This window comes from Coturnix japonica, chromosome 1, assembly GCF_001577835.2.
Source record: "Coturnix japonica isolate 7356 chromosome 1, Coturnix japonica 2.1, whole genome shotgun sequence".
In the NCBI taxonomy this organism is placed as follows: domain Eukaryota; kingdom Metazoa; phylum Chordata; class Aves; order Galliformes; family Phasianidae; genus Coturnix; species Coturnix japonica.
The window spans coordinates 15,803,414-15,816,198 of NC_029516.1; positions in this window are offsets into that span (position 1 = coordinate 15,803,414).

Genomic DNA, 12,785 nt, shown 5'->3' on the forward strand with positions numbered 1-12,785 from the left:
ATTTCAGAGCTTCAGCCTATTATTTTGGTGTAAAATCAATGCTGGATTTGTTTTCTCTGCTCTTACAAAAAATCTCACAAGCTGAATAAAGATGGCAGAATTAGGCAACTAGAATTTAGATGAAAAATCAGACTAGAAATCATAGTCAGATATATACATTTTGTGTGTATTTTTCTGGAAATAGCTGTGTCTATCACTTCCCAGTCAGGGGAAAATAAGGGAAAGAAATTTCATGTTTTATTATACACATTCCCTTTACTTGACCATGATGCTGGTAACAGAAAGGGGCAAATTGGCTTCCAAATTTATCCCCTTCATCTTTAGCCTAAGGAGAAATCTCTGTAAATGAACCAACTTTTATATTTGCAGATCTTATAATTCTTGTAATTTCTAGTTTCAATTTATTAAAACATTCAAATATACATTTTACATTATAGTAAATTTTAACAAGTGAAACAGAGCATTAGAGTGCAAAGAATGCTTCATTAATAAATCCTCAAAGTCTTTCCACTTACTTTTTGTTTTCAAAAGAAGATGAAGCTCTTCTTATAGAAGTGTAAGAAAAGACAGGCAATTTAAACAAATGCATTTTAATGCATAGTGTTTGATTTTGTGGTATGAACTTCCATTTGAAATATTCACAGATTTAGTGTTATATTTGTATGCAAGCAGTGACAAAGCATTTCACTTCTCCTCTCCTGTTCTCTTTTTACCTTGCCTTGCTTTGACATATTTCCTGCTATACCTTCTCTTATTTTTACAGTTTATTTCCAGGCTTAATTTGGATCTGAAGCCAGTTCCTATGTTTAAGAAGAACATACATAGAAATATATGAAGCATTTACAGTTCTGTAAGAAAATTACTTTTGTGCTCCAAATATATATATGTAAAGTTTCCATGTATAGTTGTTCAATCATTTTTAGAAATAATAAGCTCTGATAGTGTTGAAGAGGAGAGCAGATATGAAGTCAGAGATATGATGCCACTTGAATGGAGTCTGTGGAGGTCCTCTTTGAGCTGCAATGGCAGGAAAAACTCCAAAGACTGAAGTGTCTTTCAGCATGTAGTATGAACATCCAGAGACAAGACTCAGAGATGCACTGCAAGTGGTTGCAATTTGACCTCCTTTTTTTTTTTTTACCCCTCAGAATAGGACAAAAGTTGATATTCATATCACTCTGGAGAATAGCTGGGAGAAGTTCAAGCATGTTGCATAATTCTCCCAAAGAAAAGTTGTTTTTTTCAAAACAGTTTGGCTGACGAGTGGTGAATTTTAATCCTGAGATATGCAATTCTTTTACATAGTCATGAAACAGGAAGGAGCATTCCATCCGATTTCAGAGTGCAGCTACTGTCTGCTTCAGTTCCATCATTATGCAACTAAATTTTTCTCCTCTTTCTGATTCACAAAGTAGATTTTACATTTCAAAAAGGAAATATCACAAAGACCACCAACAAGAAAGATACATAACAAAGTGCAGAAGTTGAGGACTTCTTGTTTTCTAGCATCTCTAAGACGATTTTTATAAGAAAATGAGTAAATATTTGGAGAATAATTTAGTGAAAACAAGACTGGTATTGGAGGAAATAGAAGAGGGAAATAATTTTCAAGCTAGAATTTTTTTTACATCTTTTTTTTTTTTTTTTTGATGTAGAAAGTGACCTATTGATCAAATTTGGATATAGGGGAAACTGCAGAAAAAGTACTTGGTCAGTAAGACAAAACAGTACTCATATTTTATGTTTGAATGTATGTATGTATGAAAAAAGTAGTTAGTTTGTTTATTTTCAGGAACTGTGTGCTTATATGTAAATTATATTATTTGCACTTAGTTTTACAATACAATCATATATAAAATTAATGCAATGATATGTGAAATATTTTTTCCATATAATTATTATATTTTAAAATATATTAGAAACGTCTTTTTCCTATGATGCAATAAAGAATTTTAGACTTGCAGAACTTCTTTTCCAGCGTACGATCATGGCCCTGATTTGTGTGAAATTTGAATATACATTCTACATAAGTCCCTTTCAGCCTGAATTACTGTATGATTTTATCCTTAATGACTAGCTCCTTCAAAAGCATTTGTTTTATACGCTTCTCTGGCTGTAAGATCTTCATTTATGCACCCTTAAAATAGCAATAGTTTTTAAGAAGTTAAAGACTGTATCATAGAATTATAGAATGGCTTGTGTTGGAAGGGATCCCTAGTATCATCAAGTTCCAACCTAGATGCCACAGGAAGGGCCACCAACTTCCAGATGTGGTAGTAAACCAGTCTGTACAGGGCCCCATTCCATCTGCAGGGATGGGGAATCCACAGCCTCTCTGGGCAACCTGTTCCAGCATCTCATCTCTCTCTCTGTGAAGAACTTCTCCGATATCCAGTCAAAACTTTCTCTCCTTGAGAAGACACATGGTGGAACATGGCTTGTCTTTCAAGTCACTGGCGCCACTGCTGAAAAGCACCGCCGCCACCTCCCTGTGCTCACATCCACTCTTTGGTCTCCATAAACATTTGGCAAACATCAATGAATTTCAATGGCTACATTTTTTTCCAAATGGAGGAATTCAGTGACACTCCTTCACTTCATACACACTTCCAAGTCAGATATTGTTTTGTCAGACTGTCTGTCTGCTGCCATCTGTCACAACAAAATCTGATGGAATACTGGTGGGAAGGTTCAACCTCTACTTCCACATAACCTCTACTTCCATATAACCACCATCCATGTGGTGGGCCAAGATAACAAAACAAAAGAAAAAAATAAATTTCATTTTATTTTAAAGAAAACTTCATTTTCTTACTGGGTAGATGAAAAAATGAATTATGAATTAAGAAAATGAAAGGAATAGATATTACAAATATCAAATACCATAAATTTTAATATGAGAAATGTCAGAACAGCAATTCTGATAAATATGTTTATTTGGAGAATGGAACACTGCTGCATGTGGCCTCATATTTTTTGTACAAAATATATGTATATTTATCTGTAAGTAACCCCTCTGGGTTTGTAAAATCCCAGCTGTGTACATAGCAAACATTTATCCTCTTGAAAGGTAGGGTTATATCTCTACTCCGTTTCATTCTGTAAGGCATCTGGTCCTGAATAATTTAATTAGTATTTCTCTTTCCACAATGAAATTATTCTATATCGCCTCTGTTTCTCAGTTTGATAGAATTTGCTTCAATTATAGTGTTTCTTGCATGTTTGTAGAAATCTTTACATTTCATATATATGATAACAAGAATAACATAATCAACAGGACAGATGTGTTCAGCTATGTATTCATTAACAAATGAACAAATGAAGTAGTTCAGTTGGAATGAATTTATAGACTGTAATATATAGTCATGAAAACCTAATGTTCACAGTTATCATTTTTGAGAGTGCAGTCCAATGGACTGAGTGGCTAGTAACAATCAGAACACATTAAGCATCTTGGACTGTATCTTCTACTTTAAATTAGTCTAGAAGAAATCCAGCTGATGTACTCTGAGAACATCATAACATCATAATGTGAAGCAAACAGAATTTAAGAGCGTTCAATTTGATTCTACTCAAAAATGTACTTCTAACATGAACTAAATAGAAGTAATAATGTAAATGCACCCAAACCCTGATTTTGGAATGTTATGACTTTCCTGAGGAACAGGACACCAATTTAAAATAGCCAAGTCGTAGCATGGAGATTATTTTAAATGTGGTTACCTACAGCCTTTAGGTGAAGGATTGCTCATCCTGAGACAAATCTTCTGAGACTTGGCTTGTTAAAAAAAAATAAAAACCAACACAGATATATTTGAAATAACAAATTTGTCATGTTTACTTCCAAATTTCACATGAAAAGCTATTAATATCTAGGAAAAAATATGTTTCTATGAAGATCAGACATTTTTTAAAGAACTTTACAAGTATCATAGACATACTGAACTTTAAATTCTTTAATTTAGGACCTGATGGAGGTAGAAAACCAACAGAATTATTAGGATTCTCTTGTGGGCAGCACCACGTTCTGTTCATCAATCTGCTTTGCCCATCTTCTTAGCTCTCGCTGGGAAATTAAATAATCCTGACTGACAACTGACACATTAATTGCCTTTGAGGGAGCACACCTTTAAAAAACAGTAATTTAAAGTCTTCTACTTTGGTGGAAGAACCAATTTGCAGCATCATCAGTCAGGGTTTTGACATGTAACTTTGCACTTGCCATTTTGGTAATAAAGAATCACACTTGAATCCTGAGAGAGTGTTTCCCTGAAGAGAAACTTAGATGTCTTTGTGAAATTAAGATGACTTTGATAGGGACATGTAATGAATGTTTAAATGAGTTATTAACCTTTCATGACTTCAGCAAGTGTTACTGCAAGACAATTCATCATTATATTGTCATAAACTCCAAAAAGGTGAATATCACAGGAAGATTCATTTCTATAAAAGTTTGTTTCTTGATAATTTTGTGCATAACATAACAATTCAAGTACATCTAATGCTTAATAAGTGCCATGAAAACAGAATATGTTGATAATAATAATAAGTAAACAAACGAGATATTAATATAAACATTTCCCAGGCAAATATTACTTTCAAATATTCATTGCAGTTCAGGTTTTCTTATGCTTCATATTTATTACGACAAGAAAAATATAACTTGTTCTTTTTCATTTTGAAGATGATGACAAAGTTTACCAGAATGTCTTTCTTTTTCCCACTTCTTTGCAATATTGCAGAATATTAGTCAACTAGAAAAGAGTTGAGATTCTAATATGTTGAGTTGAGATTCTAATATGCAGTGATGTTCACTCAAATGCATATTCACATTATGAGGGGAAGTACATTTTCAATACTTCTTGTTTCTACTGTTGTAGATGAGTTGGATGCATTCAGAATTTACTTTGTAGTATGAAAACCATTTTTTTTTCCTTGTCTGGTTTCCCTCAGAAGGTACTTCTGATGGATTATTATTATTATTATTATTATTATTACTTACTTACTTTCCTTCTTCAAAAATATTTTTATTACCTTGAGGTATGGAAAGTAAAAAAAAAGTATCGTGATTTTTTTTTTTTTGAAATGTAGACTTTCATGATGAAAATATCTGCAGTTAGTAAACTTGTTTTTACTACAGTTTTTCAGTCTATTCACAATAAGAGGTAATAGTGGACAAATAATTACTCTTCATTAGCTTTTACATTATGCCATGACTTCAGATTCTTGACATACCTGTAATTCTATGTTAAATCAGATACCTTTTCAATTTGTGAATGAATGCCACTACAGTACCTAAGATGTTTTTGAGGCAAGATAAGCATATTCTATAATTCTCTTTACATAGATGGAAGTGTGTTTTGATTCATTAGTTTATCTCAATGACAATAATAATAATAAAAAATAATATTAAGAACTGTTTGTATTTAATTAAAACAAATTATAAAATCTTACAAAAGTTGTTCAACTAAAAAAATACTGTAAAAGATGGAAAAAACCTTGATGCTACTAAAGACTGTCACATTTAAAAGTACACCACATATACATAAGAAAACAAATAAAAACATAACTGATGTGCAAAAAAAAAAAAAGTTGGTAAGAGCTCTAAATCAGTGATCTCAAAGAATATCTGTGACTGGAAATGCACTGTTGGGGAAAAATACTCTTTTTTAAAATTTATTTATTTGTTTGTTTGTATGTTTATTTATTTTTGACAACTGCAAATTATACACAGTTTGAAACCTAAGTCAAAGGTATGAGATAATTATCTACAACAGGAGCTCCATGTCCACTTGATACACTTCTGTGACAATTACAAAAAGAATACTGCTCTTTCCTGTAAAGCATTTGCTCTTGTTATTTGTCATTTTTGCCATCATGTCAGCAATTTCAAATTTGAAAGTTAAATCATGGAAAATGGTCACAGTGGTAATTCATGCAGCGTTAGAACTACTTTTATGTGATTGTTTTAGTAAATGGCTCGTTGGGAAAATATTTTCTGCTCAGTTGAAAGTTTTGCTGCAGGGACTAAAGCATATGAATCTGAAATATAAATTCAAATTATTCATGTGTAAAAATTGACCTTTCCCTGATTCATTCTTAAAAAAAAAAAACAAAAAACACTAAATTGACTGCAAGTTGAAAGTTAGTGTTCTTTATTTTGTCATTGCTGTTGACAGTGGAATTAAGGCAACTTCATTTCAGTTAAGATTTTAAAGTGTATAGTATTTAAGCTAAAAATTTGAATAAAGACAAGTAAAAATAAATCTTACAATTTATAGTAATAACTTGCTTAATGCTTTTTTGTATAAATACCTAATATGTGGTAATCAAATGTTTGTTATGCCTTTTTTTTGTTTTTTGTTTTTTTTTTTTTTGTTTTTCCTACATGTGTTGACATGTACATAAGAAAAAAGCAGTACTTCTGCCTGACATAAAAAGGTGCTTTCAGTGGAAATGGGAATGATGTCATCTCTGTTGTTTGCATCTGCATAGAAATTAAATAAAACTGTCATCAAAGATGTGTACATTTGCATATTCACAATATTTTGATATTAAAGGAAGCTGGCTGCAACCAGAACTCAAAGCATTTTATTATATCATAATATGCAAAAAACCCATCACAATAGTGTCAAAAGTAATCTAATAGTCTCCCTCTCTCTCTCTCTCTTTTTTTTTTCTGTTCAAAACTGTAATTAACTTTCACATGAAATGGAGATTCAGTCTGTTAAGACTTCCTTGTACCCGACAATGTACAAAATATTTAAGCTACTGCATTCTTACATTCTTACAGAAGAAAGGGGATAGAAAACACAAACACAGAATCCCTTCCTGCTGTATCTGTAACAAAACAAACAAAGGGCCACACATATTTTATCCCCCCTTGAAATCAGGACCTACCTCAGCCATTAACATGGCTTCTGAAACTGGTAATCATCTAGTGTCTCTAATGTAGAGTTTCAAAGAAGTAAGACTCCAGACAAAACCAAAGCAATTATTTATGAGTTTTGCCTTGCTAATTGGCCACATCACTAGTAAAACTGTGTTTTCTCATCCAGTCTATGGGGAGATGCAAGATTAAAGAGAGTAGATTTAGACTGGATATAAGGAAAAAAAATCTGTTGCAGTGAGGGGATGTGAGGCACTGTAACAAGTTGCCCAGAGCTGTGGTTGATGCCATGTCCCTGGAGACTTTCAAGGCACTCCAACCTGTGGTGTCCCTATTCATTGTGAGGGATTTGGACTGGATGGACTTCAGAGATCCCTTTCAACACTGTGGATTGTATGATTCTGTGAATTGTCAAAGCACCCTAACTGCTGGCTCCAGCTGTGTGTCTTAGGAAATAATTTTGTCAAACAACTTCTGCTGCAGTCTAGAGATCTAAGAAGGGAGGGAAGGGTGTGTGCGTGTACTTATGTGTACACAAGTGTAGCAGTTCTGGAACCATAACTTTCTCACAAGTACATTCTTCATTGCACAGGAGGATTCTGCTCCTACAGAATGTTTCTTTTTCTCACTCTGCAGGAAAGAGACTTGAATTTAGCTTCTACAGGGAACAGGAATCTTCGGGTTCTCAGCACTTGAACACTTGCTTTTGCAGATTAAATAATGTATTTTCAATATAGCTGTTTTTAATGTACTCTCAAAAAAGATAAGTAATAACATTTTGGGGGACCGATTTCCACAAAGAATTACTGAAAGTGCCAGCCTCATTAGTTGCTCTTAGTGGGAGGAATAGGATAACAAGAGAGTCTAGCTTCTTTGCTTCCTTAGGGGTCTGCTTTACTAGACAGATGAGAGGAAAATCTCTTTATAGCTGACTGCCAATTCTCCTCCTGCTGGAGGATGGAGGACTGTTTGTACTGTAGATGAAAGCACATGCTGTTGCACAGATGCATCAAACTCCGAATTTCAGTTGTAAAGACGCTGTGAGTTTTCACTCCATTGCTCTCAAGACTCAGACAAATGAAAGGTAGTTATTCTTGTTGAAAGGGGAAAGTTGGAGTAGTCTCTGAGTGTTCTGGTGATAATATGTTGGAGTAATCCTTGCAATAAGTATATTTTTCATAATAAATTTTTGCACAGGACAGGAATTAGGAATTTAGATCATCCATTCCTTAGAACATATCTGAGATATCTGCTCCAGACTCTTCTCTACTGTGCTGAAGCATAACACAACTCAGCATATTTGATTCCAGAAGAAATATACACCCTTTTTTTTTCCTGTTCTGTGAGAATTATTTTAATAATCTGATGTTTATTTCCTTCTCCTATATTACCAGTTTTCCTGTTCTTGGAATAAAACTCAAAGAAGAAAGTAGAATCTTATGTCATTAGCATAGGTGCACTTCAACGGAATCACACTTGAAAAAATTGGCCCAATGTCTACAAGAAAATTTCATTAAATGGGAGTTTATGCTGTAGTGCAACAGCAAGCTGTTCATATTTCTGCTGTGTTAATCAATCTCCAGTATAAGAACCTAGTTTTCTGGAATGCCTGAGGCCTTCTTATTTCTTCAGGGTGAATCTCAGATTTGGTGAAGTTTTTCAGAAGATTCCTTTTGTTTGTTAAGAATATATCCACAACAACATATTCAAAAGTTCTGATATCTTTGTGCTAAGCAAAAGACCACATATTTTTAGTAAATATATTTAAGTAAAATATTGTCTTCAATATGAATAAAGAAGAAAAATAATTATTCTATGTCTTTACTATTACTTTATTCTACTGATTTGTGTGCCTCCAGTGGCACAGTGGTTAAGAACGGAGGCCCAGGTTCGAATCCCCCCTGTGGCACAAGTGGTAGAAGTGCCGCTCTGCTACACAGGAGGCTCGAATCCCGGGGCTGGACTCGATGATCTCTAAGGTCCCTTCCAACCCGCATGAGACTGTGATACTGTGTGAATTTCCAAGGCACCATAAGTCAGTTGTGTTGTGCTCCTGCTCAACTAGGATTTTGCAACTGCATCATTTTGTTAAAAGAATATTTCAAATGAGACTGTGATAAAGATATTTATTCATTGACACAGAACAGTTTCAATACTGCACATTTACCTTTTTTCTTAGTTATAGGCAAAAAGTGGTAAAATGATTTGGCACAGACACTACCAAAACACTAACCAAGAAATATTTCTGCTACTTAAAGCACTTGACAGATATAGAATAACAGACATTTCAGGAAACAAAACAAAACAAAACCATTTTCAAAGTGAATATCTTAAAAATTAAAACATACACAACCAAGTTAAAATAGTAAAAACAATTTTAAGGCAAAATAGAAATATGAATTTCAGGTTTTTATGGGAAGATCTTCAGAAATCTGTATCTAACTGGAAGTGGCTCATTTCCTCTCAACTAAGAACTATAAAATAAAAATTGCTGATCACTTTATTCTTATAGCTATGTAGTTGGAATATCTTTTTTTGTTTGCTTGTTTATTTCTTCTTGGAGTTAAACTAGAATCTAGGCAACTGAAAGAAACTCTTAGTTTTTCAAATCACTGGCATGTCATATTTGAGGAACACAAAGGCTAAATAAGGCTATGCGGATTTCTCTGCTGGAAGTTTTCTGACTTGAAATATGTGGGTTTTTTTATTTGTTTGTTTTTGCGTGTGGGTTTGTGGGCTATTTTAACTCTCTTGAGGTTCAAATTTTAATCTGAGGATGGAAATTATCTTTAGATTTCTCCTTTAACCACTAAGGAAAGATGGAGTAGTAGCATATTGTCCTTTCTCCATGGTGTTTTTCCGTAGGACTAGTTTTTCAGATTTCCCCAGAACACATCTACAGCCACTGAAAGTGATTTAAATGATGAATGCCTGATTTGTGAACCTAGTGGGACTTTTCTGACAACTATATAGCCAGTCATTCTACAGAGACAATATGTACTTTGTTTTAGAATATCTGTAAATAGGAAAAGACATAAGTTTATATAGAATTACCAGAAAATTAAATAATTAAGCATTTTTGAAGAGCAAGACAGCTGCAAAAAATTTTAACAGATCTCAGTTTTGTACTGAAGTCCCTGCAGTGGCATTTGCTAAGATATATGACAAAAGTCTCCACATCTCATGCACAGTGGAACACAGAAGCACAGGGAAACCTGGAGGAATCCCAGAAACCCAGCCTGAGGAAAACTGCATCCTGACCTAGGAGAGTTTCAACCCCATGGTACAGGCTACATCCATCAGCATGAGGCAGGCTAAGCTGTTCTCTAGATAACCTTTTGCACTGAGAAAAATCATTGCCTAGAAACATGGGATACACCATGGAAATGACCACATTGCTTTCTCACTCCTGATCCTCAACAGATCATGGGAGAAAATGTGATGATAAAAGACTCATGGCTTGCAATAAGAACAGGAATATCACCCACCAATTACTGTCAAAGGTAAAATAGACTCAGCATAAGGAAGATTAATGTAATTTCAATGTAATTTCTTGTTTATTGATAACAAATTAAAGCAGAGAAAATCAGGCCTGCAACTGGATGTGAAAATAAGTCTTGGGGCCTTGAGTGTCCTGGTGGCATCAGCTGGGAGATAGAATGTAGGAACTAGTCTAGTACATATATTGAGTGTCTGGATATTGAGAAAGTCCATATAAGTCATATCCATATACATACATATAGTACAGGTATAATATATAACACAGATATATATTTCACTGTTAGACCTTATTCCAAAAAGAGGACCAAAATAAAGCTGTTGGTGCTATTTCTGTTCACATGTGCTATGTTTTCTGCCTCTGACAATCTGTGTGATGAGCTAGGTGTATATGTATGTAGTTTATACTTGTATGGATTTCTATTGGGAATACATACTCAGCCTTGTTACTCACTGGAGCAAGGCATGGAGTTGTGTCAGCCTTGACTCTGTTAGGCTAGTTGATTCAGCATTATCCAATAGTGACTGAATTTTACTGAGGTGCAGTTGTGGGATACCAACTATAAAACCTCAAGAAAATAAACTCTTTCAGTATGACCCTTCTATAATACTGTAGATCAAGATCACCTGTAAGACTCATTTGTAGAGTTTTCCTCTGTGACACAGTTGATGAGTCCTCTGCCCTCCATTCTGTTTGCAGGCTTTTTCTCCTTTCATTTCCACATCTTTAACTGGAAGTAACGTCTCCAAAGCAAACAAGAGCAATATATTTTTATTTCTCATTTTAAACAATATTTTGAATGTACTTTCATCTGGATGCCTGTATTTGAAAGAAGAAATTGCCAGTGTTTGTTGGCTGAAAGCATTTCTAATGCAAACTACAAAGATGTAAAAGACAGAAGAATGTATACACTCTCTTTCATTTTCAGCTGTTCATGGTAATGTTTACTGTCAGAGATTTCACAAAATAATTGCTAAATGTACATGAAGCCAGGCTTTTTTATTGGATGGACTTCACTAAAGATGAATACAGCTTCATATCCATTTCAAAATACAAATGATAGAGATCTGAGACTAGGGATAAAACCTAGGGCTGTCTTGCCAGACTCTATTAGGCTTCATAGGATTTTTCAACTTCATAACTGGGTGGCTTTGTGGTTTCACTGGTTTTGTTTGTTTATGTTTTTGTTTGTTTATAAATTAAAATCATTTGCAATTAGTTACCTAATAGTCCTTTACATCAGCCTTGAGAATAAGCATTTTTTCTAGTGTTATAACATAAAAATAACAGAATTATATTTTAGAGTCACTTTAAAATTTTCACATCATCTCAAATGAGATTTCTGTCCCAAACAAAAAAAATTTGCATTTCTGCTCCTGTTGCATTATCATTCCTAATTTTCTTATTTAATTTGAATGTTTGACTCATTATTATTATTATTATTATTATTATTATTATTATTATTATTATTAATTAAAGGGAAGATGACTTGTGAACTGTCAATTCAGTGAAAATGCAAGGAGCCTGATAAACTTCTAAGGGCTCATGTAAACTAAAGCACTTTTGATTGTGTGTACTAGTATCATAGAACATACTGATACTGATGGCCCCAAAGTTGAGAAAAGGTGAGATCATGACGCTCTTGCTAGAAGGACACCACACAATATATACATATATATATATATAATGAATGCTGTATTTTGTGAGAATAGGTGTTATAACGCTGTAGAATTTCTGTGTTAATATTGTACGTCAGTAACCCCACATGCGTACACAGGTTCCACCATGGTCATTCTGAAAGGGGGAAAAGCTGTCAGCGGGCAGATGAGGGAGCTTACCTTGCTTTCGAAATGTTGCCTTCCTTCTGGGCTTATAGAAGACCTTTAACTTGTGAAGATTATGTAAGTTCATGGCCAAAAGGCTCATGCTACAGGGATTTAAGGCTCCATTCATAACATGCCTTTTTGAAAATCAAGCACAGTCAATGTGCTTGGCAGGGAGGGATTTACAGCAAGAGAATACCTAATGTGGGTTTTCTCAGTCCCAGATTTTTGGTAGTTCAAAACTGTGCATTCTACCCAGAAAGTCCCTCTCTGGAAGTTAAAATATTCTGTGAACCCAAAATTTATTTATTTATTTTATCATGCAGATAAAACATGGGGAAAAACAAACAAACAAACAAACAAACAAAAAAAAAAAAAACGCCAAACACTATGATAAACGGATTCTAACAAAATGTGAAGTATTTGGAATTCTATAAATGTACAGGTAAAAGTAGGGATGGAATTTTGTGACCACTAAGACAGCAAACCATTTTAAAGCTATTGAATATTTTGCCTTGTATAAATGCATTTAATTTTGATTTTGTGGTCCATAAGAGTAAGAATGTTTGAAATA